Genomic DNA, 24,215 nt, shown 5'->3' on the forward strand with positions numbered 1-24,215 from the left:
GGCTGGCTGAACACAAACACTAAGTAAACCAGACAAAATCTCATGGAACAATACCAGAGCAAAAACTTAGCTTTAGTAGACAGGACTAAACTGGAGGCCAGAGCTCAGAGCAGAGAGGATCACCAGCAACCCAGCAGGGCGTCAGCAGCCTTATATCCACTCAGAGATTCCGGATGTCCAATCACACTCCACCTGTTCAGATGACAGGTTTTTACCCATCCAAATCAATTTCACTACCTCCTTTCACCAGCAGAGGGAGTTCATCGGACATCAAAGGTGAAGGAGAAAATGAGCTCGTAACACCAGGCATGGTATGATAGAAAGAGCTACATGGACTAATGTGAAGTGTGGCCTGCTGCATCATTCACTTTTGGTGGGGGTGAAGGACACAAGGAAAGGGGTTCTTCCTGACCAGGAGCCAGCACTTGACGACTCAGTGCTTGCATTTTTTGTAACTTCAGAAGAGGAGGGCATATTTGCTGGAGTCTGTTTCTGCAATGTAAGCCAAAACCAGTTCCTGATGCTCCGGCTTTAAAAGAGGTTCACCTACTCCCAGAAAAGGTAGCCTTCCAGGCGTTCCGGAGCCAGACCATGGCACTGGCTCAACACCTCCTGCCTTAGCTGCTATTGTGCTTTTGCCACTACCAGCAGATGCACCACCATCATCAGCACCAGCTGGCCCCCCCACGTCCGCGGCTTCTTCCACCAAACTTCAAAATGTTGCAGAAAATGAACCCAAAATAACATCAGATATATGGTACTGTATCAGAAGCGTACAGCTCTATACAGTCAAAGGATGATTGTCAATCTCCCTATATATACCATCAGTCACACAGAGGCGCTCACAGGCTCAGTATGGATTAGACAAGAATATAAAAAGTAGAAAAAGTGTACAGTATCATCAGATAGCAGGTATATATAGTATAGTTTAAACATTCTAAATCTCCGTAGATATTTAAGGAGGCAGACGCAGATGCTCTCAGGCTCAGTATGGATTACTACACAATATAAAAAGCCGTAAAATGTTAATGGATCTGAAGAGTACAGCTGTACACAGTGTAGGGGGTCATTGTTGTCAATCTCAGTATTTATTTCCACAGTCAGAAAATAACTCTCACTTGGTCAGTTTGGATTAGACCAGAATATAAAACGCAGTAAATGGGTAATGTATCACAAGCGTAGAGCTGTATACACTAGTGTTGGGGTAATTTTTAAATGTACATCTAAATTGCAGGAGTAACCCACAGACTGTCACACGCTCAGGATGGATCACACCACAATATAGCAAGAAGATCCGAAAGAAATAATCACACATGTGGGACAATGTTCCAGGTGTCAATGATACACTTAGAGGGATGGGTGGAGGAGGATTTCCTGGCAGAAAGGGTACAGTATCACCAGATACCTGGTTTATATAGCATAGTTTAAACATTAAAAATGTACATGTATATATTCAGGAGTAGTGTTGAGCCACCCCGCTAGTGTTCCAGTTCGCTTTGGTTCGTCGAACACGAGGCAAGTTCGTCGAATGTTTGTCGAACATTCGACGAACAATGTCGAACACCATTGAAAACAATGGCAGGCAAACACAAACACATACAAACACATAGAAAGCAATTACAAAACACCTTAAAAGGTGTCCCAAAGCAGACAAAATGCTCAGAATACAAAAATAACATATGGAAAACGGCAACTACATATAGAAAAGAGGTAGAGGAGTAAAAGGAGGAGGAGGAAACACAGATATAGGCATGTCATGCCCTTATGAAGTCAAGAAAGGCTGGAATAAAAATGTAAAATACCAAAAAACAGTAAAAATCTGAAATCGAAGACGATCATATATCGTTGGACCTCCCACCATAAATTAGGCCAACTGCTGATCGGGCGGCGTTATTCCCAAGAACCTCCGAACAGCGTCCATGAAGGCAAAGTGTTTGGTTTCTGGGGGCAGTATGTTTGCAAAGCTGAACTTTAAAGGAATGTCCAGAAGGGCACTACCAGGAGTGGAGCCTGCGGCTTAATTTGACTCCACCCGGGAACCTCAACCATGCCAGCTACAGAAAAGATTGACAGATTGCAAGCTTTGTTGATTCTGTGGGTGGTGGTGGATGTTCGTTTTTACTTGTGCTAGCGATTTGTCAGCTTAATTCCGTTAACAAACAAGACTCCGGCATGCCCCCGCGGTACGCGTCAAGCTTACTAGAGGGACACGCGAGGCAACCCCAGCCCACTTCCATGGCGTCTCCCACCATACTTTCTCATTTTTTTAACTATTGTCTCAGGCCCAGTAGAGATTACACCTCAATGTAACAGGCTGAAATTGAATGGTGTATGACAAGGTGGAGGGTGTCTATAGGATTGGTGAGAATTTCAATCTCACTATAGATTTGAGGATGCGGAACTATTGTCTCAGGCCCAGGAGAGATTACACCTCAATGTAACAGGCTGAAATTGGATAGTGTATGACAAGGTGGAGGGTGTCTATAGGATTGGTGAGAATTTCAATCTCACTATAGATTTGAGGATGCAGAACTATTGTCTCAGGCCCAGGAGAGATTACACCTCAATGTAACAGGCTGAAATTGGATGGTGTATGACAAGGTGGAGGGTGTCTATAGGATTGGTGAGAATTTGGATCTCACTAGAGATTTGAGGACGCTGAACTATTGTCTCAAGCCCAGTAGAGATTACACCTCAATGTAACAGGCTGAAATTGGATGGTGTATGACAAGGTGAAGGATGTCTATAGGATTGGTGAGAATTTGAAGCTCACTATAGATTTGAGGACGCTGAACTATTGTCTCAGGCCCAGTAGAGATTAGACCTCAATGTAGCAGGCCGAAATTGGTTGGTGTATGACAAGGTGGAGGGTGTCTATAGGATTGGTGAGAATTTCAATCTCACTATAGATTTGAGGATGCAGAACTATTGTCTCAGGCCCAGGAGAGATTACACCTCAATGTAACAGGCTGAAATTGGATGGTGTATGACAAGGTGGAGGGTGTCTATAGGATTGGTGAGAATTTGGATCTCACTAGAGATTTGAGGACGCTGAACTATTGTCTCAGGCCCAGTAGAGATTACACCTCAATGTAACAGGCTGAAATTGGATGGTGTATGACAAGGTGAAGGATGTCTATAGGATTGGTGAGAAATTGGATCTCACTAGAGATTTGAGGACGCTGACAATGATGCTCTCAGTCCAAGTATCGACGCAGGCAGCCTAATAAGCAGGACTGCTGCACACACAAAAGGGTGGAAAAATGAAAGCTTGGTAACTGCAGAAAAGAGGAAGAAAAGTATTTTTGCTTTTAAAATGACAGTTTGCACAGCAGTGTGCAAACAGCAATGCAGCTATCAGGGAGCCTTATAAGGCAGCCTAATAACCATCTGAGCTGATGCACAAAAATATAGCCTCCCCTGTCACTGCACACAAAGTGTTGTGTTGTAAGTGGAAATCGCTAACAGCAGAAGCAGTTTTTTCATTCTTCTTCCCTGCCTAAAGCTCTCCCTTATTCTGAATCAGCAGCAGCAACCTCTCCCTAATGCTAAGATCATCAGAAGTAAGATGGCAGTCGGCGTGCACGCCCTTTCATAGCCCCTGTGACGCCACACAAAGCCAGCCAGTCACTTGCATACCCTTCTCAAAGATGGTGGTGACCGATGCCTATGTCATCGCGTTGCCCACAGTGTGCGTCCTCCATCATTGGCTGAAAAAGGGCGCTGGAAGCATCTTTTGAACCTCGACTTTGGCGCTCTGGTTGCCGACCTCGTGGCCGACCTCACGCTATGGTCGGGTTTCGTTTCATGAAACCCGACTTCAGCAAAAGTCGCCGACTTTTGAATATGACCGACCCGTTTAGCTCATCTCTACCTAACAGTAATTTTTTCATCACATATGGGTTATCAGTGTACTCAAGAGAAACTACACAACGAAGTGTATGGTACAACTTTTCTTGTTACCCTTGTGAAAATGCAAAATTTGGAGCTAAAAGAACATTTTTGTGGGAAAAATGTGATTTTTTTAAATTTTCACTGTCCTACATTATAAACTTCTGTAAAGCACATAGGGGCTCAAGGTGCTCACCACACATCTAGAAAAGATTCTTGAGGCTATGTGCCCACATTATCGTTTTTAAATGCTCAGAAAACCGGACTCCTTCCCAGAAACCGCGTGTTTTATTTTTGCACAAAAAACGCGCGTTTTTGATGCATTTTTTTCCACGCAGTTTCTGGAAAGCTTGGAAACATCTAAAAACATGGACCTATGCAGAAAATAATGAGCATGCTGCATTTTTAGCCGCTAAGCGTTTTCTGAGTGGAAAAAGCACAAAAAGCCAAAAATGCATTAAATTGAATGGGAAGCTTATTTTAAGCATTTCTGAAGCATCTGATCTGGCACAAATGCTTACAAAAATGCAACGTGGGCACACAGCCTGAGGGTTCTAGTTTCCCAAATCAGTTCACTTGTGGGGGGGTTTCCACGTTTTAGGCACATTAGATGCTCTGCAAATGCAACATGGCATCTGCTAGTGATTGCAGCAAATTTTGCATTCAAAAATTCACAAAATAGTCAAATGGTGCTCTGTTGTGAGTTCATTTTTCCCTTCACCATTGAGGTCTGATGAACTCCCTCCTCTGGTGAAGGAAGGTAGTGAGGCTGATTACCAAACACATGGGCAGCTAGATGATGACTGGGTGGCTGGAATTGAGGACTGGATATAAGGCTGCCGACGCCCTTCTTCCTGGCTGGTGATTTTCCTGCTGGATTCTTGGAGACCAGTCTGATTCCTGCATCTCAAAGCTAAATTTTTCTGCTCTGCTTTGTACTCTTCAGTTTTGTTTTTGTTTTGCCTTGTTTTTTGGGAGTTCTGCCATCCCCGGCCGGGGGTGAGCTGAACTCCATTTTTGTCTCTGATCTGTTGATATTTTGCTCTGTCTTCAGAAGATACCTGAGTGCTGATATAGTCTTTTGAAGCCTAGCGACTTCAGGGCCTGTTTTTCCTATCAGTCGGTTGGCTCATTTTGATAGGGTTTTTGCGGATGGCAGACAGCAGCTTTCCTATCCTGTCCTATGTAGTTAGCTTGGGCCCCATCATTTGCTCAACCTATCTTTCTATCTGTGTTAGTGTTTTCATCTTGCTTCACCGTCATTATATGTTGGGGGCTGCCTATTGCTTTGTGGTCTGCTCTGGGGCAGTTTAGTTTTTCCCCTTTCTGTCTTTAGGCTATATAGTTCTCCGGCTGTGATCGAGGGGTCTAGGGCACCGTAGGAACCCCCCACGGCTACTGCTAGTTGTTGTGGATAGGTTCAGGGGTCTGCAATCCGATAGCTGCCAACCTCTCTGGTTTTTCTGGACTTAGCTGGTATTTTGTTTTATCCTCCTTCGGTGACTCATCATAACAGTGCTCCTTCCGAGCGGGCTCTGCAACTAAACAGGAGTTTTCCTCCACACATGGGTATCGGTTGTGATATTTCAGTATTTCTTTTTAAATAAATTTGCAAAAATTTCTACATTTCTGTTTTTTCCAGTCAAGATGGGGTGCAGAGTGTACATTAATGAGAAAAAAATTAACTTTTTTGAATTTACCAAATGGCTGCAATGAAACAAAGAGTGAAAAATTTAAAGGGGTCTGAATACTTTCCAAACACACTGTAGACTCCTCAAAGTCACTTCAAATGTCAAATGTTCCCTTAAAAGATGGTTTTGTAAATTTTGTTATAAAAATTGTCAACTTTTAACCCTTTTAACATCCTATAAAAAATAATAATAATGATGTTTCAAAAATTGTGCTGATATAAAGAAGACATGTGGGAAATGTAATTCATTAACTACTTTGTGGGACATAACTCTCTGATTTGAGGAGGTTTGTTTCACACAAGTGAAATAAATGCATGTCATATTGAAGAAACTTTAATACTAGACAGAGATTCAAAATATGCCATGAAAAAACTTTAGGATCCGTTGAAGAGTTCCAGAGTTATTACCACATAAATTGACACTGGTCAGAATTGTACAATTTTGCCTGGTTATGAAGGTGAAAACAGGCTCAGGGGTGAAGGTGTTAAGATCTATAATGCCATTGCTTGAGTGCATTAATAGAAATTTAAAATAGCTGAATTTTGAATACTATAACAAATTGCTTGGTCATTGCTGAGGGTCATTAAAAATAAAACAGATTTGGGTTGATGCAGGTTCTCCCTCCGCAATCAATGGACAATTTCACATGACCATCAGCATTGCTCCTAATTTTATCCATCTGTGCATTTTTATTACATCGCATTGCCAAAAATTGTAAAACACACACCCTATCAATTGCCAGATAACAGCCAAACTCTGTTAAATGATATCAGTGGAAAACCTTACAACACTCAGTTTACATAGCGACACACCAGCACATGTTAATCTATGGTGGGCGAATTCTTCTTTACTTATAACTATCAAATTGCATTTTTAATATACTTTGTCTAGCATCATGGAAATAACTTCAAATTAACCTAAATATAAGTTAAATGAGGGGGTGAGTAATTCACATAAACTAAATTAACAGTAATTTTCTATACAGTGGCATGTAAAAGTTTTGACACCCCTGGACAAATTTACTGTTGTTGTGGCCAGTTAAGCAAGTTGAAGATGAAATTATCTCTAAAAGGGCCAAAGTTAAAGATGACACATTTACTTTGTAGTTTAGGCAAATAAAATATTTATTGTTATTTTTTACATTTTAAAAATTACAAAAAAGGAAAATGGGCTGATGCAAAAGTTTGGCCACCCTGCATGGTTAGTACCTATTAGCACCCCTTTTGCAAGTATCACAGCTTGTAAAAGCTTTTTGTAGCCAGCCAATTGTCTTTCAATTCTTGTTTGAGGAATTTTCATCCATTCCTCCTTGGGAAATTCTTCCAGTTCTGTGAGATTCCTGGGTCGTCTTGCATGCATTGCTATTTTGAGGTCTAGCCAACAGATTTTCAATGATGTTCAGATCAGGGGACTGTGAGGGCCAATGTAAAACCTTCAGCTTGCGTCATTTGAGGTAGTCTATTCTGGATTTTTTGATAAGTGTTTAGGATCATTATCCATTTGTAGAAGTCATCCTTTTTTCAACTTTGCTTTTTTTTACAGATGGTGTTATATTTGCCTTAGACTTGAACAAGCTCTAAAATGCTTGAATGCTCCTTGGATTCTCGTTTCGAGTAACGAGTATAATGGGAGTCAATGGGAAAGCTGAGCTTTTTTTCTGGCAGACCCTACAAAGAGGACTAGGGGGCAGTGAAAATGTTCAAATAGATAGGAAATGTGCTGAGTGGAAGGAGAACAGCATGGGGAAGACCCATGGAAGCATCTTTGACTCCGAGATTTCTGCTGAGGACAATGGTGTCACACTTTTAGTCCACTTTAAGTAGTGACAATAAAACATTCCAAATTGACGAGAAATTGCATTGCATTCTTTCCTGTATGACTTTAAAATGATTAAAAGAAATATATAATTTAAGTAAGCCAAAATTGATTTTTTTTTATTATTAAAAAATAGGAAATTTCAGTGTAATCTATGAAGAAAGTAAGAACTGCCAAAAATAAGGGACTCAGATACACCCTGTATTCGATATAACGGAGGGCCTCATACACATTTTGTTCAAATTGTCATGTATTGGTACTCCTAGACTCATAAAGTAATACTGATATATTACTGTAAATGATTTTTGAGGCTAATAGCGCAACGAACAGTACTCAAGAAGATGTAAAATACTCTTTGGATGAGCAATATAATACCAATTAAATCTTGAACAAGTGTTTTGAGGGTTATACGTACTGTATACCAAGAAAATGTACTCCAGACCATGGAATAATCTATGGGTGAGCAATATACAGTAATACCGATAAAATTTTGAACTCATTTTTTGAGTCTTTTACATTCTGAAATCTACCAAACAATATGTAACAGTCTATGAATGAGCAATATAATACCGATATGAGGTTTATATACCACTGAAATTTTCCCAACATTTGGACATGTTTTTAGAGGATTATATACAAAGGAAATGTACTCCAGGCCACAGAATAGTCAATGGGTGATCAATATAACAACAATAAAATTTTGAAAAAGTTTATTGAGGGTTATATGCCAACGAAATGTACCCAGGAAGATGTAATATTCTATAGGTGATCAATATAATAATGATACAATTTATGAACAATTTTTTGAGGGTTCTATACCAACTAAATGTATTCAAGAACATGTAATACTGTATTGCTGAAAAAGGTAACCCAGCTAAATGTTTAAACTTTTTTGTGAGTGCTATATATCACAAAAATGAACTCCAGAACACGGAATAGTGTTTGGGTGAGAAATGTGTACAAACAAGCAACATTTTCAAATGCTTTTTTGTGCTGTTACACATAATATTCTAAGGATGTGTAATCTAATCCTGAAAATGTTTCTACTTTTTTTGTAATTTTTACATACCACAGTAATGCAACAGTAACTGTATGGTTGACTCATTGAATCTTTAAACAATTTTTGAACAAAATTATTTTGAAAGTGTAGTTGATGTACTTATACAGTCATAAAGGCTTTGCAGAAAGTGCAAAGCTATACAGAAACTATAAGCAGGGTCTTCCATAGACCCCCTGTAATTCACCAACTGGTGGACATCATTAAAATATTGAATATTACAAACACTTTATGTGCTGCTGTCATCTGGTGGTGTGGAAAAAGTGTGGGCTAATCCGGGCTTGGTTCATTTTTTATGAGAGTGAGGCTGTCTGCATTCTCTGTTGACAGGCAAAAGTGCATGTCTGCTATGACACCTTCCGGTAGCACTACAAACCCAATCAGACAAGATGATAGCAGCACAATACCTCCAAGGCATAGAGGGACAGCCCATGCCAGATGTCCAGCTTTGAGATCCAATAGTTGAAAGTCACGGAGGAATTAGGAAGGACACTGGTTTATTTGGCTTGACCATCTTTAAAAACTTTTCCCTCCTTGTCACAAATAGCTGGTCCTCAAACCCTGGGTGCTTGGCTGATGTCATGAAATTGACCCATGCCTTTGACAGTGGTTGGACAAGGAAGATAGCCCCTGCCACTAGCGCCTGATGATAATTATTTCAACATTTTTTCACAATGGTCTTCTGGTATAGCACCATTTTAGAAGATCTCTTCACCTAAGGAAGAAAAGTTGCAAAGTTCTCCTTGTAGCGTGGTTCTAGCAGGGTGAACAACCTGTACTCTTTTTTTTTTGGCCAACATGAATGTATCACGAGGGTCATGGGAAAGGCAGCAGTACATAAAGTCAGCCATATGTGCCAAGATCCATACAGCCATCACTTCCCTGTCTCCACCATGATGATGACTCTCCAGCTCCTCCTCCCTCTCTTCCTCCTCATTCCCACCCTCAGCTCATTCACGTATGAAAAATGGCACAAAGATTATGTGGCTACTGATTATCCTCTTCAGCATCCATCACCTCATTAATACCCAATCTGCTGAGCAGATGATATGAGGCTTGGCTGGCTACAATCTCTCAGTGCTATGTCTTCCTCCATCCCCTCCTGTGTAAGGGGGTGGAATAATATTATTCACTTTCTCTCTCTTAATGTTCTTAATGTTTTTATAATGATCCTGTGTTACTGCTACATGTCATCATGTATTATCACCCAGAATTAATGGTATTTCCACACTGCTATATGTGTTACCATTTGCTGTAAATATGTTGTATTTCATTGTGTAATGCTATGTTTTAGATAGGGAAAGTGTAGTGTACCTTTTGGGAGACTAGAAGGGGGCACTCTAGTATATAGAGCTCTTAGTAGGATAGGGTTAAGTGTAGGAGGGTCTTCCGGGTATTAAGGTTAGATGAGAAGGAAGTTAGTTCAGACGGGGCCAGGGTGCCCGAAGTGTCCACACGGGCTATAGGCCCAGGACAGTTCGGCAGCTACGCAACGTTAAGCAGCGACAGTCCAAGTTATTCACGGCCATTGGTCATCAATACAGTGGGCTAAAACAGTAGAGAGATGATGTGGCGACTCATAGTCTGGGCGGACGCTCTTAGGGCAGGAGTCGGACGGAGTGAGGAACAGAAGGATGCTGTAGCTTCACAGAGAGCAGCACAGATGGGTCGGATGCTTTTCCAGAGGCAACTAAACCAGGTGGCGGATGATTTCAAGTCTGAGGCAAAACAGGCGTAAGGAATTGTCATCATGGCAAGGTTAGGCTAGGATGAAGCTGGGAAGCAGTCTGAGACGGTCCGGTCTGAGTACGTGCCGTATAGAAGTGTCAGCAAAATAGGCAAAGCTGAGGAAGCAAATAAAGACAAATGTGAATTCTGTGTTGTGTCAATTGTGGATATATTGTGTGAAGTTGTCAGTAAAGAAACCGTTCAAGTTACCATGGACTGGGTCTCCATTACTGGGAATCACCTCGGAGAGGAGCCATCACCGCTTGGGAAGTGCCCAAAGGGATGACTCAAACCTGAAGACGCAGGTGCACCGAACAGTGAATTGTATTTTTCTGTGAGGGAAGGCCTGGACACCGATGCTATAGTGTCTCTGGCCACCACTATAGCCCTGGTCGACCGTTACACCTGTTCCGCTTGCAAAGATTCATGTTTAATTGTGAGCAGCGACTGTTTAAAGTAACCTGTCAGCAGGATTTTGTTCAGTAAATTACAGTCACTCTCAAGTTGGCGCTGTTATACTGATTAAAATGATACCTTGGTTGATGAAATCCATCTTGTGGGTGTTGTTTAATCTGTATTTGTAGTTTTCCCTGAATGAGATTCTCATGCTTCGGGGCTTCAGAGCAAACTCTGATAGAAGTAGGGTCAGCAATCCATGGCATCGGGAGCACATGCTCTGTGCCAGGGTGTAACCCAAAACCCAACCTCCACAATGTTCACCCAATATGCTGGGAAATGTAGTGTCCCGGGACACAAGCACTGGTCCACGTTAAGTGGACAATGCCAGTGAGTGCATTGGTAAAGGCACGGGTGATATTCCTGGACATGTGCTGGTACAAGGCGAGGACGCCATACCTGGAGAAAAAGTGGTGGCTAAGGACTAATTATCGAGCTACGGCTGCCACCATGAGGGGATTGGGAAGTACCTAGCAGTGGTATCACCTGATGGCACCCATCGGGGACCCAGGCATTCAGCCCACAGTCAGGTTTTTAGATGACATGTGCCTGATTATGCTGGTGGTGGTTTGGTTCTTAGTGGTCATGCCCCTGCTGATCTTGGCATAGCACAATTTACAAATGACCATTTTGTTAGTCTTAGAACTCTCTTTTTAAGAGTCTCAAACTGGGGAACACATTACTCTTTGATGGAGAAATACATGAGTGTCGGTGCTATGCAGAACAGTTCCCACCTTCTCCCTCTGGTCACCCCACTGCCTCTTCCTGTCTGTTTCAATGCTGCCAATCTCTCCTCCTCAGTGCTGCTGGCGTCACTCTGTATTCCAGCTTCCCAGGTTGGGTCAGTGACTTCGTCATTCACCACCTTGTCTTCTACTACTGCAACCTGGTCGTCCTGACTTCGTGACTTAACAACAATGGCAACTTTCCCAAAGCATATCCTCCTGTCTCTCTTGGAGCATGCAGGTGAAGAGGCCACAATAAAGAAATTATGTTGTAAAGAGATCCTTAGAGTGTCCCAGTGTGTCATCACTAGTCTCCTGGGACTCAACATGGTGAGAGGAAAAAGGATCAGGGTAAGGATTAAGTGATCCAAACTTTAGGCTGGTGAGACTGGACTGTGTGGAATACTGGATGGTGCTGTCAAGCCTGATGGAAGCATTATCTAGCATTATCTGCTATCCAACTGACCTCCTGTTCTTACTGCTCTGGCTTCAGAAGTGGTGTACCGTACCTCCCTGCAAAGTGAGACAGGAGCCTATCTGTCGTGGATGGGCGTATTTCTTAGGTTCCAGCATCAGGCGTAGTCGCACCTGCCTCATGTCCTCGGCATTTGCATGTGCCATCATCACAACTTCCACTTCCGCATCCCCAATGCACCCCTTATGCATTTTGTAATTGCTAGGTTTCTTGAAGTTTATTTTTAATGAAAGCAAAAAAAATCATCTTCACCAATCAAAGTGGGTTTTGGGAGTTTACTCCACCGTAATGTAACAGAAAGAATGCAAAAGTGTATGGATGACAATCAAATTAAATCCAGAAAAATATTTCAATGCTTTGTCTCAGTTTTAGAGATCACAGAAATGTTCACAGACCACGTAACAGTGTATGGTTGAGAAATAGAACCCTATAAAAAATGTTAAAGCTTTTTCACAGTTTGAGATCACAGAAATGTTCACAGACCACATAACAGTGTATGGTTGAGAAACAGAACCCTATAAAAAATGTTAAAGCTTTTTCACAGTTTGAGATCACAGAAATGTTCACAGACCATGTAACAGTGTATGGTTGAGAAATAGAACCCTATAAAAAATGTTAAAGCTTTTTCACAGTTTGAGATCACAGAAATGTTCACAGATCATGTAACAGTGTATGGTTGAGAAACAGAACCCTATAAAAAATGTTAAAGCTTTTTCACAGTTTGAGATCACAGAAATGTTCACAGACCATGTAACAGTGTATGGTTGAGAAATAGAACCCTATAAAAAATGTTAAAGCTTTTTCACAGTTTGAGATCACAGAAATGTTCACAGACCACATAACAGTGTATGGTTGAGAAATAGAACCCTATAAAAAATGTTAAAGCTTTTTCACAGTTTGAGATCACAGAAATGTTCACAGACCATATAACACTGTATGGCTGAAAAATTGAAGTCTACAAAATTTTTATAAGCTTTTTCTCAATTTTATAGATTACAAAAATGTACTCCACACTATGGAATAGTGTATGGCTGAGAAATGTAGCCCACGAAAATGTTACAACTATTTTTGGGTGTGTTATATAACATAAAAAAGGACCTCAAAGCATGTAATAATCGATGAATTTTTTTCAGCCCCCACAAAAAAAATCTGCAGCTATATATTTGCCAATGGACGGCACAGGCCTAATCCTTGTAAACAGACCGGATTCTGTCACTCTTCTGCTCCTGCAACTCTCTCTCCCTCCCTAGTCTAAATGCAGATTGTATGTGATACAAAACAGGAAAGCAAATGATTAGCCCTTAGAAGGGAAGTCAGTATGATGGTTCAGCTTCAGCCCCAGTATCAAGACTTCAGGCCTCTTACTGTTTATAATGTGCACACAGACCTAGACAAGCACTCTCTCCTTCCAATACAATGTTTCACAGAGCTGTGCAATGGCGTCAGTGTGCCGAGCCGGGCAGAAGAAGATGGCTGCGGCATTACAGTGACTCACAGGCAATCCACGCATGCTTATTGGCTGTGTAACAGTCACCAAAGGTGCAGGGCAGGGATTCGACTTTAAACTTGAACACCACCCATTCCTCGCTGAGCAACGAGCATATCCAAGCACCGTGATACTACAGTGATAACCGAGCATCAGTGAGTATGTCCGCTTATCCGCAGTTTGCATCCTCAGTATCCTCAACAAAAAAATGCAAAAATAATGAGTTGGGTTTTCGCTCATGTTTAATTTTGCACCCAATAAAATATGGATTTCAATAAATGTTTACGCTCCTCTCATAAATACTTCTCATTTTTTTTTGTTTGCTCAACAATGTGAAGGTTTTCATTAACGAGATGTTTTTGGATAATTAATCATGTGATACTTTTTGAAATTACATACTTTTTTTGTGCAATTGTACTGTAGTATGCTAGAGGAGTACAAAATGTGTCAATTTTTTTGCACAATTATAGCAAAAAAATCCAACATTTTAAGGATTATTGAGAGGAGTGTGCATCATCATCTGATTCCTGTTGTCTGAATTATGGGCAGCATGAATTGGAGATCAACTACTGCATGACAAAACATTTATTGTATGTTTTACTCTCTGGCGCCTCATAGAAAAATATAGCTAAACGTGTGATGAGGGATGAGGTGATTAACCCAAGATGTAGGTCCTTACTGGCTTCTTCTGCCAACTCAGCTAGACATGCAAGTCTACATACATAGGAACAGGGACATATACAGGAGATAGCCTCTGTGCAGAATTGCTTCTGTGGGCCCTCAGAATTGCATACATGGGCCCTTGTCAGTTCATAAGGTCATCATATTGTACAATTCCACCTGTTTTGGAAGTAGAAGTGGGCCTCCTTAACTCTTGGTCTCCTGTACAGGTGCACAGGTTTCACCAATGGTATGTCTGCCCATGCATAGGAAGAGACTGGTCGTTCTAGCTGAGCACTTTTTACTATGTTTTTTTTTGTTACGGTAAATACCTTATCATTTCAGAGTAAAATATACATGTTTAGAAAATAGGAGCTGATCTTTGATTAATTCTGTCCCTGGCGGCATGAATCAGCTTAAAGGTTCTCTCTACCTTGAATAAATGGCTTTGGTTTCTCAAACCTTTTCCAATAGTTTTTTGACTAGCACACAGAATTGGAACTCCTCTTGCTCCACTGCAGAAGCTACATGTAATGGACAATCAATAGCGTATTTAGGAAGGTAGAGCTGTAATACAAATTATTATTCATATTACACATCTTGTATTTTCATTGTATTTTTTTTTCACCCAAACATTCCCAAGGTTTCCTTTAGTGCTAAAATATAATGGAGGCCTTACTTTGGGACATGTGTATATGAGAACACCATGTGCTATAAATAATGTTTTGGAATAAGAAATTCTTTCAACTATGTTCATAAGTATGATTAATTCTCTTGAGTAGATGCAATAAATAGTCCCTGAGTTCCTAAGTGTCTGAGCATGCAATAAAAGTGTCTAAGCATGCAAAAATCTGGACAAAAACCCAATTTCCAAGGATTGATAACACTATGGAAGACTTTAGTTCAACTCAGAGAGGTTTCCTAGTTATGAGCCAATGTTGTGGGTAAATCGTGCTATCTTCAACATATGAGATAAAGCTTTAGGATGACACAATCATTTAATTGCTAACAAAGCGTTCATGCAAGATACTGACTCACACAACTACTCAGGGTTTCGATAAGCCTGAGAAATTCAAGATGGCTTTCTTAGCATGCTCTACCAGTATGTAGGTAATTTAATATCCTCCTTTACCTATATTATAAAATAACTGATTATCCTGGAGTCTTTTTAAAACATGCTTATATGTTTTGAAATGTAGCAATAGTAACAAATAAAGATAAGTGTATTCATTTTTGGGACTCCAGTCCAGTGCCCAGGTCATTGTTGACTGGCTGCTAGATGAGAGGACTGTGAATCTCTAACCTCCCGGTGTCCCCGGTCTGGCTTTTGATCAGTCACAAAACACAGATAACATTGCCCCAGCCCTCACAAATCAAAGGCTGCACCAGGACAAGGAAAGGTATGAGATTTGCAGGCCTCTACAGGTACCTCTGACTTGGATGCTTGACCGGATTCCCGTGATTTGATCCTCTCATCTCTAGTGACAAGACAAAAAGGTTGCAGTGCCTTGTTAGTACAACCAATTTAACTCCTTCACGACATATGACATATATTTACATCAAATAGTGTGTCCCTGATGCAGGCTCTAGCACTGAACCCACATCTTTCCCTGCACATGATGGCAAATTTAATCAGCTGTCATTTGCCTTTAACAGCCGTGGATGGATCAGCGATCCACTCGTGGCTGTTAACCAGGTTAATCCTGCTGTCAATCTCTGACAGCGGGATTTAACACACGCCGGCTGGAGGCACATCATTCCAGGCATCCATTGGTGTCCCTGTCACCCGTGATTGCATGGCGTTGATGGATTGTCATGACAATTGGGTCTGCAGAAGATCCCGCTCTTGTCAATGTGATACTCCTTTGAACACCAGCTCGTGGCCAACATTCATAAGACATCGTGATTTCTGCTATAGAAAGCCAAAGCGTTGCTATTTAGATTGGGCGATCGCAACTTCAAGTCGCCTAAGGGAACTATAAAATAAAGTAAAAAGTGAAAAGAAAAGTTTTCAAAAATATGAAAAAAAAACCTACAAAAGGTCAAATCACTCTTTTTTCGCCAATGAAAATAATATAATATATAATATAATAAAATAATACACATATTTGGGTACGCTACATTCAGAATTGTCCGATCTATCAAAATATAAAGTAAATTAATCAGATCTGGATTTTTTTTCACCACAAATAAAGAATAAAGTATACCTGTTTGGTTTCTGTGTACTCCTACTGACTAGGAGAATCATATTGCCAGACAAGTTTTACCAAATGGTGAACATGGTGAATAAATAAACCTTCAAAAAATTGAGAAATTGCACTTTGCAATTTCAGCATTCTTGGGATTTTTTGCTTGTTTTCCAGTGCATTATGTGATAGAATCATTGAAAAGTACTTGTCCCACAAAAAACATGGCTCTTAGAAGAAGGGGAGGAAAAAACTAAAATGAAATAACTGAAATTGGCCATGGCATGAAGAGGGTAAAAAGGACAAAGGAAAAAAAAAACAATGCCAGATTCAAGAGAACAGTGGCAATTAGACCAGGTTAAAAAAAACATACTTATGTTTTCCTGGGTCTGGCAGTTTTTTTTATTTGTTTCTGTGTTTCTCGTTCCTGAGATATGATCCCCTTTTCCTTATAAGTGCAAGAGCTTCTCACGAAATTAGAATATCTTCAAAAAGTTAATTTATTTCAGTTCTTCAATGCAAAAAAGTAAAACTCATATATTTTATAGAATCATTACAAACAGAGTGATCTATTTCAAGTGTTTATTTCTGTTAATGTTGATGATTATGGCTTACAGCCAGGCTCGGACTGATCCATAGGGGAAAAAGGGAATCTCCCGGAGGGCCCCTGTGCGAATCAAATCCCCCAACCTTACTGTATGGGCAGTACTTGTCATAATTCACTTGATTCACTCTGTTCAGAAAAAAGCAGCATCTCATCATTCATTAACCAAACTACCCAGTTTATTATTATATAGAGATATAGGTAAATTTGTTAACTAGTGTCGTGCAATAATTGTATAGAGTTGAAAAGTGGCCACCAAAGTCAATGTTACTGGTGGGCCCTTGCCACCCCAGTCCGACACTGCTTACAGCCAGCATTTACTGTCCATGGAAGCATACCCTTAGCAGGGGAAATGTACAAAACCATGACCATAGGTATAATGGATGACCAGGTCATATGTACTGAGACAAGAGCCACTGCATAGCTGCCCTCCGTACTAGTGTTTAGTGGGTAATCCCTTTTGACATACATATAAACTGATAGGTCTTATAGACAGGATTTCTCTTCATGGGTCATTTTAGTTTATTGCATGGAGAGATTGATACAACTGACTTTTTCTGTGTTATCCATTGACTGCCAAGTGTTAAAGGGGAGTAGGTCCTGACTTCAACAGGCAAAAATGCCAAGTGTGTTGTCAGGTAACTTGCACTGAGTATGAACAGAGACATAGTAAAATATTGCCATCCATGAGTCACTAGTTGGCTTCAATTATTCTGATTACATTAAAATCCAACTGGAGGATAGCATGCCAGCACAGCATTGTTATAGTTGCCATGTTTGTCAAACCAATCCCCCCATGTTATTTTCATGATGAGTTTAACAAGCAGATGGCGATGGGAGGAATCTATGAAAGTAAAATTAAATATAACTAGGATTTATGTTCAAATGATAAATCGTTGACTCAGAAGGGACGATCCATTGTCTTTAATTACCATTCTTCACATCTCCTTTCAGTTGATATTGATGCATGCCGGGTTGTACATATTGTTCTTATATCTGGAGTGTACATTGTCTGTTCTCGCCTTGATCTTAGAATAGAGTGATTGGATCATCATTCATTTGAAGTCCAAAGCAAATGGATTCCAGGTGATCCTTGAGCAGCCAGATCACTTCAATGTAAATTATTAGTGCACCCAGAAGATAATCAGAGATTAATGAAAGGTTGACCCATGAGTTATTAGCAATAAAAGTTCAGTTTTGTCAAATTTAGGAGTCCTTGTGGATTTGTAAGATGTCTCCAAGTTTTCATATGTAAACAATAACATGAGGAAGTAGGCTACATTATTTCTTTATACTAGATTCTGTATAAATGTAAGATTCTATTTTCATTGTGAAGAAACATTTTGGTAATGTACTATTTGAGTGTAAGGTACCTAACATTAGGACAGATTATTTAGAAATTAATAATACTCTCAATAAGAAACTCTATGTGTTCCAATGTGAAGAACATATTAGCTAACAGATATACCTAGTAATACATTTATAAAATGGGAGCTCTCTCCTCCCAAGTAAAAAGTTTTAAAAAAATTATAAAATTGTAGCCTAAACTAGGTGGCATTTAAAGAAGTACTCCACCCATCAAAGTTTTTATCCTCTTAATAAATTGCAGTCATCATATTATACAGCACTGTGTACTTACATTTGCTCATTTTGCCTTTCTACCCAGCTAATTCTTCTGTTTTCCATTAGGTCTATGACATCACATGATTAAAAACAGACTAACCGAATACTTCTAATAGTCTCTTTTCATTCCATGAGTCATCCCTCTCTTCAACTCCTGACCCAGCTGCTCCACTTGTTTCCCTGTGCCAGTGATTTTGCAGTGATGTAGTATTGTAGTTCTAATGATGACTTATACAGGGAAAAGGTACTTCCTGTTTCTACATAGAGCTTAGAAGGATTTAGCTAGACTGCTTTTAATCACATGATGTCATACACCAAATAGAAAAGAGAAGAATTAGCTGGGTAGAAAGGTAAAATGAGCAATTATAAGTACACAATGTTATATATCCCCCAGAGGAAGCCAGTACAGATAACACACGAAACGCGCATTGGGGCTATTTTACTTTCAGTGTGGCCACCCTTGTCATGCCTTAACAATCACTTGCTATTAGTCAGTTGTTTTAGTGATCATTATGTGCCTCTCATGTCCATTGTGGCAATTATTTTGTCATTTCATACCTGACTATTATTATTTGCTGTTATAGCTATCAGTAGGTTTTCTCTGTGTCCATTGTGGCAAATAAGATGATATAACTGATGCACTTTTTTGATTGCCTTTAGGCATTGTGTCTCTCCCTGTTTCCACCTTTTGGTTTGAAATATAATTATGTATCTGCACTATTGCTCTTTCTTCATTATGTGATATCATTGGTCACCCAAGAACTTTTCATTCATTGTCATTCTTGTACTGTATACTTTATATGTTTGCCTGTGTACATTTTCTACCCAACAAGTAATTAATTTTTTTGCCTTAAATACTCCTTTCTTCCTTATCGCATACATGCGATCTTTTTGAGTTGTAGTTCACTTCTACATCCTTGTATTTAATTTATAATCTTAAAATGAAAAAACGACTTTGCGCTATATAGTGTGAACATGTGCGGAAATTAGTCCTATAAGATACCATCCACACTAATCCCCATCAATTGTGCAAATGCCTGCTTGATAAATTGAATTGTATACGCATAGCCAATTGCAGTAAAAAAAGGATATAATCAAAACAACAAGCACATATAGTTACTCCCTCTGATGAAGGAGACAGCAGTATCTCCGTAACGTGTAAGGGAAAGTGCAACCCTTTTGGACACCGTATATGAGCAACGAGTGACGTCACATGCCGAATGCTCCTACACGCGGCACGAACCACATCTGGTGAGTCACCATCTGGGACTCCCTGCTTTGAGGTGGGCTGCAAAGAATTTTTGAGACTTCTTTCCATCAACTTGTGCGAATGTCTTCCCTATGTAGGGAGATGGACCGGGCCAGTAACATCCTCAGCAATACATCTGGCAGTGCTTCTCTCAGCAACATCCCTAGCAATACATACGGCAGTGATTGTCTCGTTTCGGGGCCGGAACTACTGGGGCTGTCACCCTTGTTTCCAGGAGGGAGACTTTCTGCCCAGGACAGGACTGGGCACCGGACTGCAGGGGGCGGGTCAGGGATAAAGAGCTCAGAGCGCGGAAAGACGCAGTCCTTGGCGGGTAGGCATCATGCGCAGCAGGGTAAGGTTTGCTCACTTCCCGCAGCACTGTATCAGAAGGCCAGACCATTTTGCTTACTGCCATCCCAGACGCCGACAGACCGCAAGAAGCCTATGATTGTGGGCTTGCTCACCTCTGATACCGAAGTGATGTCCTGTACCACACCGCTGACTGTAGACGGAGCGGGCTGCAGTCTCGACCAGGGGAAACACGCGGGGTCGGACAGTATACTTCCGGCCTCCACTGCTGAACTTTATCTATCCAAAGAGGCCCCCGCAGGCTACTTCTTCATCGACACTTTGCTCCGGGACTGCAAAGCCACGTGTATGAGAGTCAGGACTAGTGTTGAGCATTCCGATACCGCAAGTATCGGGTATCGGCCGATACTTGCTGTATCGGAATTCCGATACCGACTTCCGATATTTTTTCAATATCGGAAGTCGGCATCGGAATCGGAAGTTCAAAGTTGATTGACAGCCTGACGTCATCATGATGCGCGGTGTGTGCGCATCATGATGCGCCGTCATTTCGGGCCTTCCGGGGGTCTCTGCCGGCCTGCTGGGGGGCTGTGTGGACTGCCCGGGGTCTGTACCGGCCTGCCGGGGGGCTGTGCCGGCCTGCCGGGGGGCTGTATGGACTGCCCGGGGTCTGTACCGGCCTGCCGGGGGGCTGTGCCGGCCTGCCGGTGGTCTGTGCACCCTGTGGGGGTCTGTACCGGCCTGCCGGGGGGCTGTGCCGGCCTGCCGGGGGGCTGTGCCGGCCTGCCGGGGGGCTGTGCTGATGTCCGGGGGTCTGTGCAAGCATCGTCCGATGGGACTATAAGTCCCATCTGGCGATGCCTGCTACCATGACAGTGATTGACACATTAGCCAATGATGGGACAGTAGTAGTCCCATCATCCGGCTAATGTGTTAAATGTTAAAAAAAAAAAAAAAAAAAAAATACTACATACATACTACATGCATGCTACATACATACTACATGCTACATACATACTACATATATACTACATACATACTGCATGCTACATACATACCACATATATACTACATACATACTACATGCATGCTACATACATACTACATACATACTACATGCATGCTACATACATAACATATATACTACATGCTACATACATACTACATACATACTACATGCTACATACATACTACATATATACTACATACATACTACATACATACTACATGCATGCTACATACATACTACATGCATGCTACATACATACTACATACATACTACATATATACTACATGCATGCTACATACATACTGCATGCTACATACATACTACATACATACCACATATATACTACATACATACTACATGCATACTACATACATACTACATGCATGCTACATACATAACACATATACTACATGCATGCTACATACATACTACATGCTACATACATACCACATACATACTACATACATACTACATACATACTACATGCTACATACATACTACATATATACTACATGCATGCTACATACATACTACATGCTACATACATACTACATACATACTACATGCATGCTACATACATACTACATGCATGCTACATACATACTACATGCTACATACATACTACATATATACTACATGCATGCTACATACATACTACATGCTACATACATACTACATGCTACATACATACTACATGCATGCTACATACATACTACATACATACTACATGCATGCTACATACATACTACATGCTACATACATACTACATATATACTACATGCATGCTACATACATACTACATACATACTACATGCTACATACATACCACATACATACTACATATATACTACATGCATGCTACATACATACTGCATGCTACATGCATGCTACATACATACTACATACATACTACATGCTACATACATACCACATATATACTACATACATACTACATACAATACATTCATACAATACATACATAGACATACAGTACATATAACATAGAGTAACATACTTACCAATACTTGTCACATTGTTCCCCGAAGCCATTGTCTTTTAAAGGAATAAATATTAATATAACAAACCACAAAAATACCCACGATCCGAAGCAGTCCACGAGTGTGTCCCACGACGATCTTGGGTAGAGAACTGCAGCATCAGCTGATGCCGCCGTTCTCTACGGGCTGCAGGAATCCAATGACGGAAGGTAGGTATCCTTCCGCACTGTATTCCTCCGCCACTTAAAAAAAAAAAGTCCCTAGTCTCACTTTATGCCATTGCTGTGTGGGAATTTCCCACGCAGCAATGGCATAAAGTGAGACTAGGGACTTTTTTTTTTTTTAAGTGGCGGAGGAATACAGTGCGGAAGGATACCTACCTTCCGTCATTGGATTCCTGCAGCCCGTAGAGAACGGCGGCATCAGCTGATGCTGCAGTTCTCTACCCAAGATCGTCGTGGGACACACTCGTGGACTGCTTCGGATCGTGGGTGAGTATTTTTGTGGTTTGTTATGTTAATATTTATTCCTTTAAAAGACAATGGCTTCGGGGAACAATGTGACAAGTATTGGTAAGTATGTTACTCTATGTTATATGTACTGTATGTCTATGTATGTATTGTATGAATGTATTGTATGTAGTATGTATGTAGTATATATGTGGTATGTATGTAGCATGTAGTATGTATGTAGTATGTATGTAGCATGCATGTAGCATGCAGTATGTATGTAGCATGCATGTAGTATATATGTAGTATGTATGTGGTATGTATGTAGCATGTAGTATGTATGTAGCATGCATGTAGTATGTATGTAGTATGTATGTAGCATGCATGTAGTATGTATGTAGCATGTAGTATATATGTAGCATGTAGCATGTATGTAGCATGCATGTAGTATATATGTAGTATGTATGTAGCATGTAGTATGTATGTAGCATGCATGTAGTATGTATGTAGCATGCATGTAGTATGTATGTAGCATGTAGTATATATGTAGCATGTAGTATGTATGTAGCATGCATGTAGTATATATGTAGTATGTATGTAGTATGTATGTAGTATGTATGTGGTATGTATGTAGCATGTAGCATGCATGTAGTATGTATGTAGTATATATGTAGTATGTATGTAGCATGCATGTAGTATATATGTAGTATGTATGTAGCATGCAGTATGTATGTAGCATGCATGTAGTATATATGTAGCATATATGTAGTATGTATGTAGCATGTAGTATATATGTAGTATGCATGTTGCATGCATGTAGTATATATGTAGTATGTATGTTGCATGTAGTATATATGTAGTATGAATGTAGCATGTATGTAGCATGTAATTTTTTTTTTTTTTTTTTTACATTCAACACATTAGCCGGATGATGGGACTACTACTGTCCCATCATTGGCTAATGTGTCAATCACTGTCATGGTAGCAGGCATCGCCCGATGGGACTTGTAGTCCCATCGGATGATGCCTGCACAGACCCCCGAAGCCTGCACAGCCCCCCGGCAGGCCGGCACAGCCCCCCGGCAGGCCGGCACAGCCCACTGGAGCCTGCACAGACCACCGGCAGGCCGGCACAGCCCCCCGGCAGGCCGGCACAGCCCACCGGAGCCTGCACAGCCCCCCCGGCAGGCCGGCACAGACCACCGGAGCCTGCACAGACCCCCTGGCAGGCCGGCACAGCCCCCCGAAAGGCCCGTACAGACCCCAGAGAGGCTGTACAAGGGAAAAACAGGGTTTTTCTTATTCCGATACCGGAAGTCCCATAGACTTGAATGGGACTTCCGGTATCGGAATCGGCGATACCGATACTTTTTTTTAAGATCGGCCGATCCATTCCGATCCGATACTTTGAAGTATCGGACGGTATCGCTCAACTCTAGTCAGGACACATCGCGGCTGTCAGGAGACAGTGCCTCAAGTTTCTCTAGGACAAGGCAATCTTCAAGCCTCCACCCTCTGAAAACATCAGACTTCTAAGTTTACCTTTATGTTGAATATTTACCCCTGTGTTGAATCCCAAACTCCCCCTTTTACCTATCTCCCTGCGTGGAGTAACACCTGTATTAAATACCCATTAACCCGTGATCTGCCTCCTGCTCGTCACTGCATCCTGTGTTCCTGCTGTTTGCTCACACCTATACCAGTGGAAATGTGGATGTAAGGTATTTACCACAAGGATACCTATTTGTGTAACAAGTTTAACACCGTGCTTCATTATTTGCAAGCATCAATGTAAAGCCGC

At 41.0% G+C, this 24,215-nt stretch overlaps 1 protein-coding gene across 1 annotated transcript in view; it reads left to right on the forward strand.

Annotated features, from left to right (window-relative positions):
- Positions 1-24,215, forward strand: part of COL26A1 (collagen type XXVI alpha 1 chain) — a 799,303-nt gene that overhangs the window by 741,051 nt on the left and 34,037 nt on the right. The window lies entirely within an intron of this gene.

The sequence above is a fragment of the Dendrobates tinctorius genome, unplaced genomic scaffold, assembly GCF_039654945.1.
Source record: "Dendrobates tinctorius isolate UK_male_01 unplaced genomic scaffold, ASM3965494v1 ptg000016l, whole genome shotgun sequence".
Lineage (NCBI taxonomy): Eukaryota > Metazoa > Chordata > Amphibia > Anura > Dendrobatidae > Dendrobates > Dendrobates tinctorius.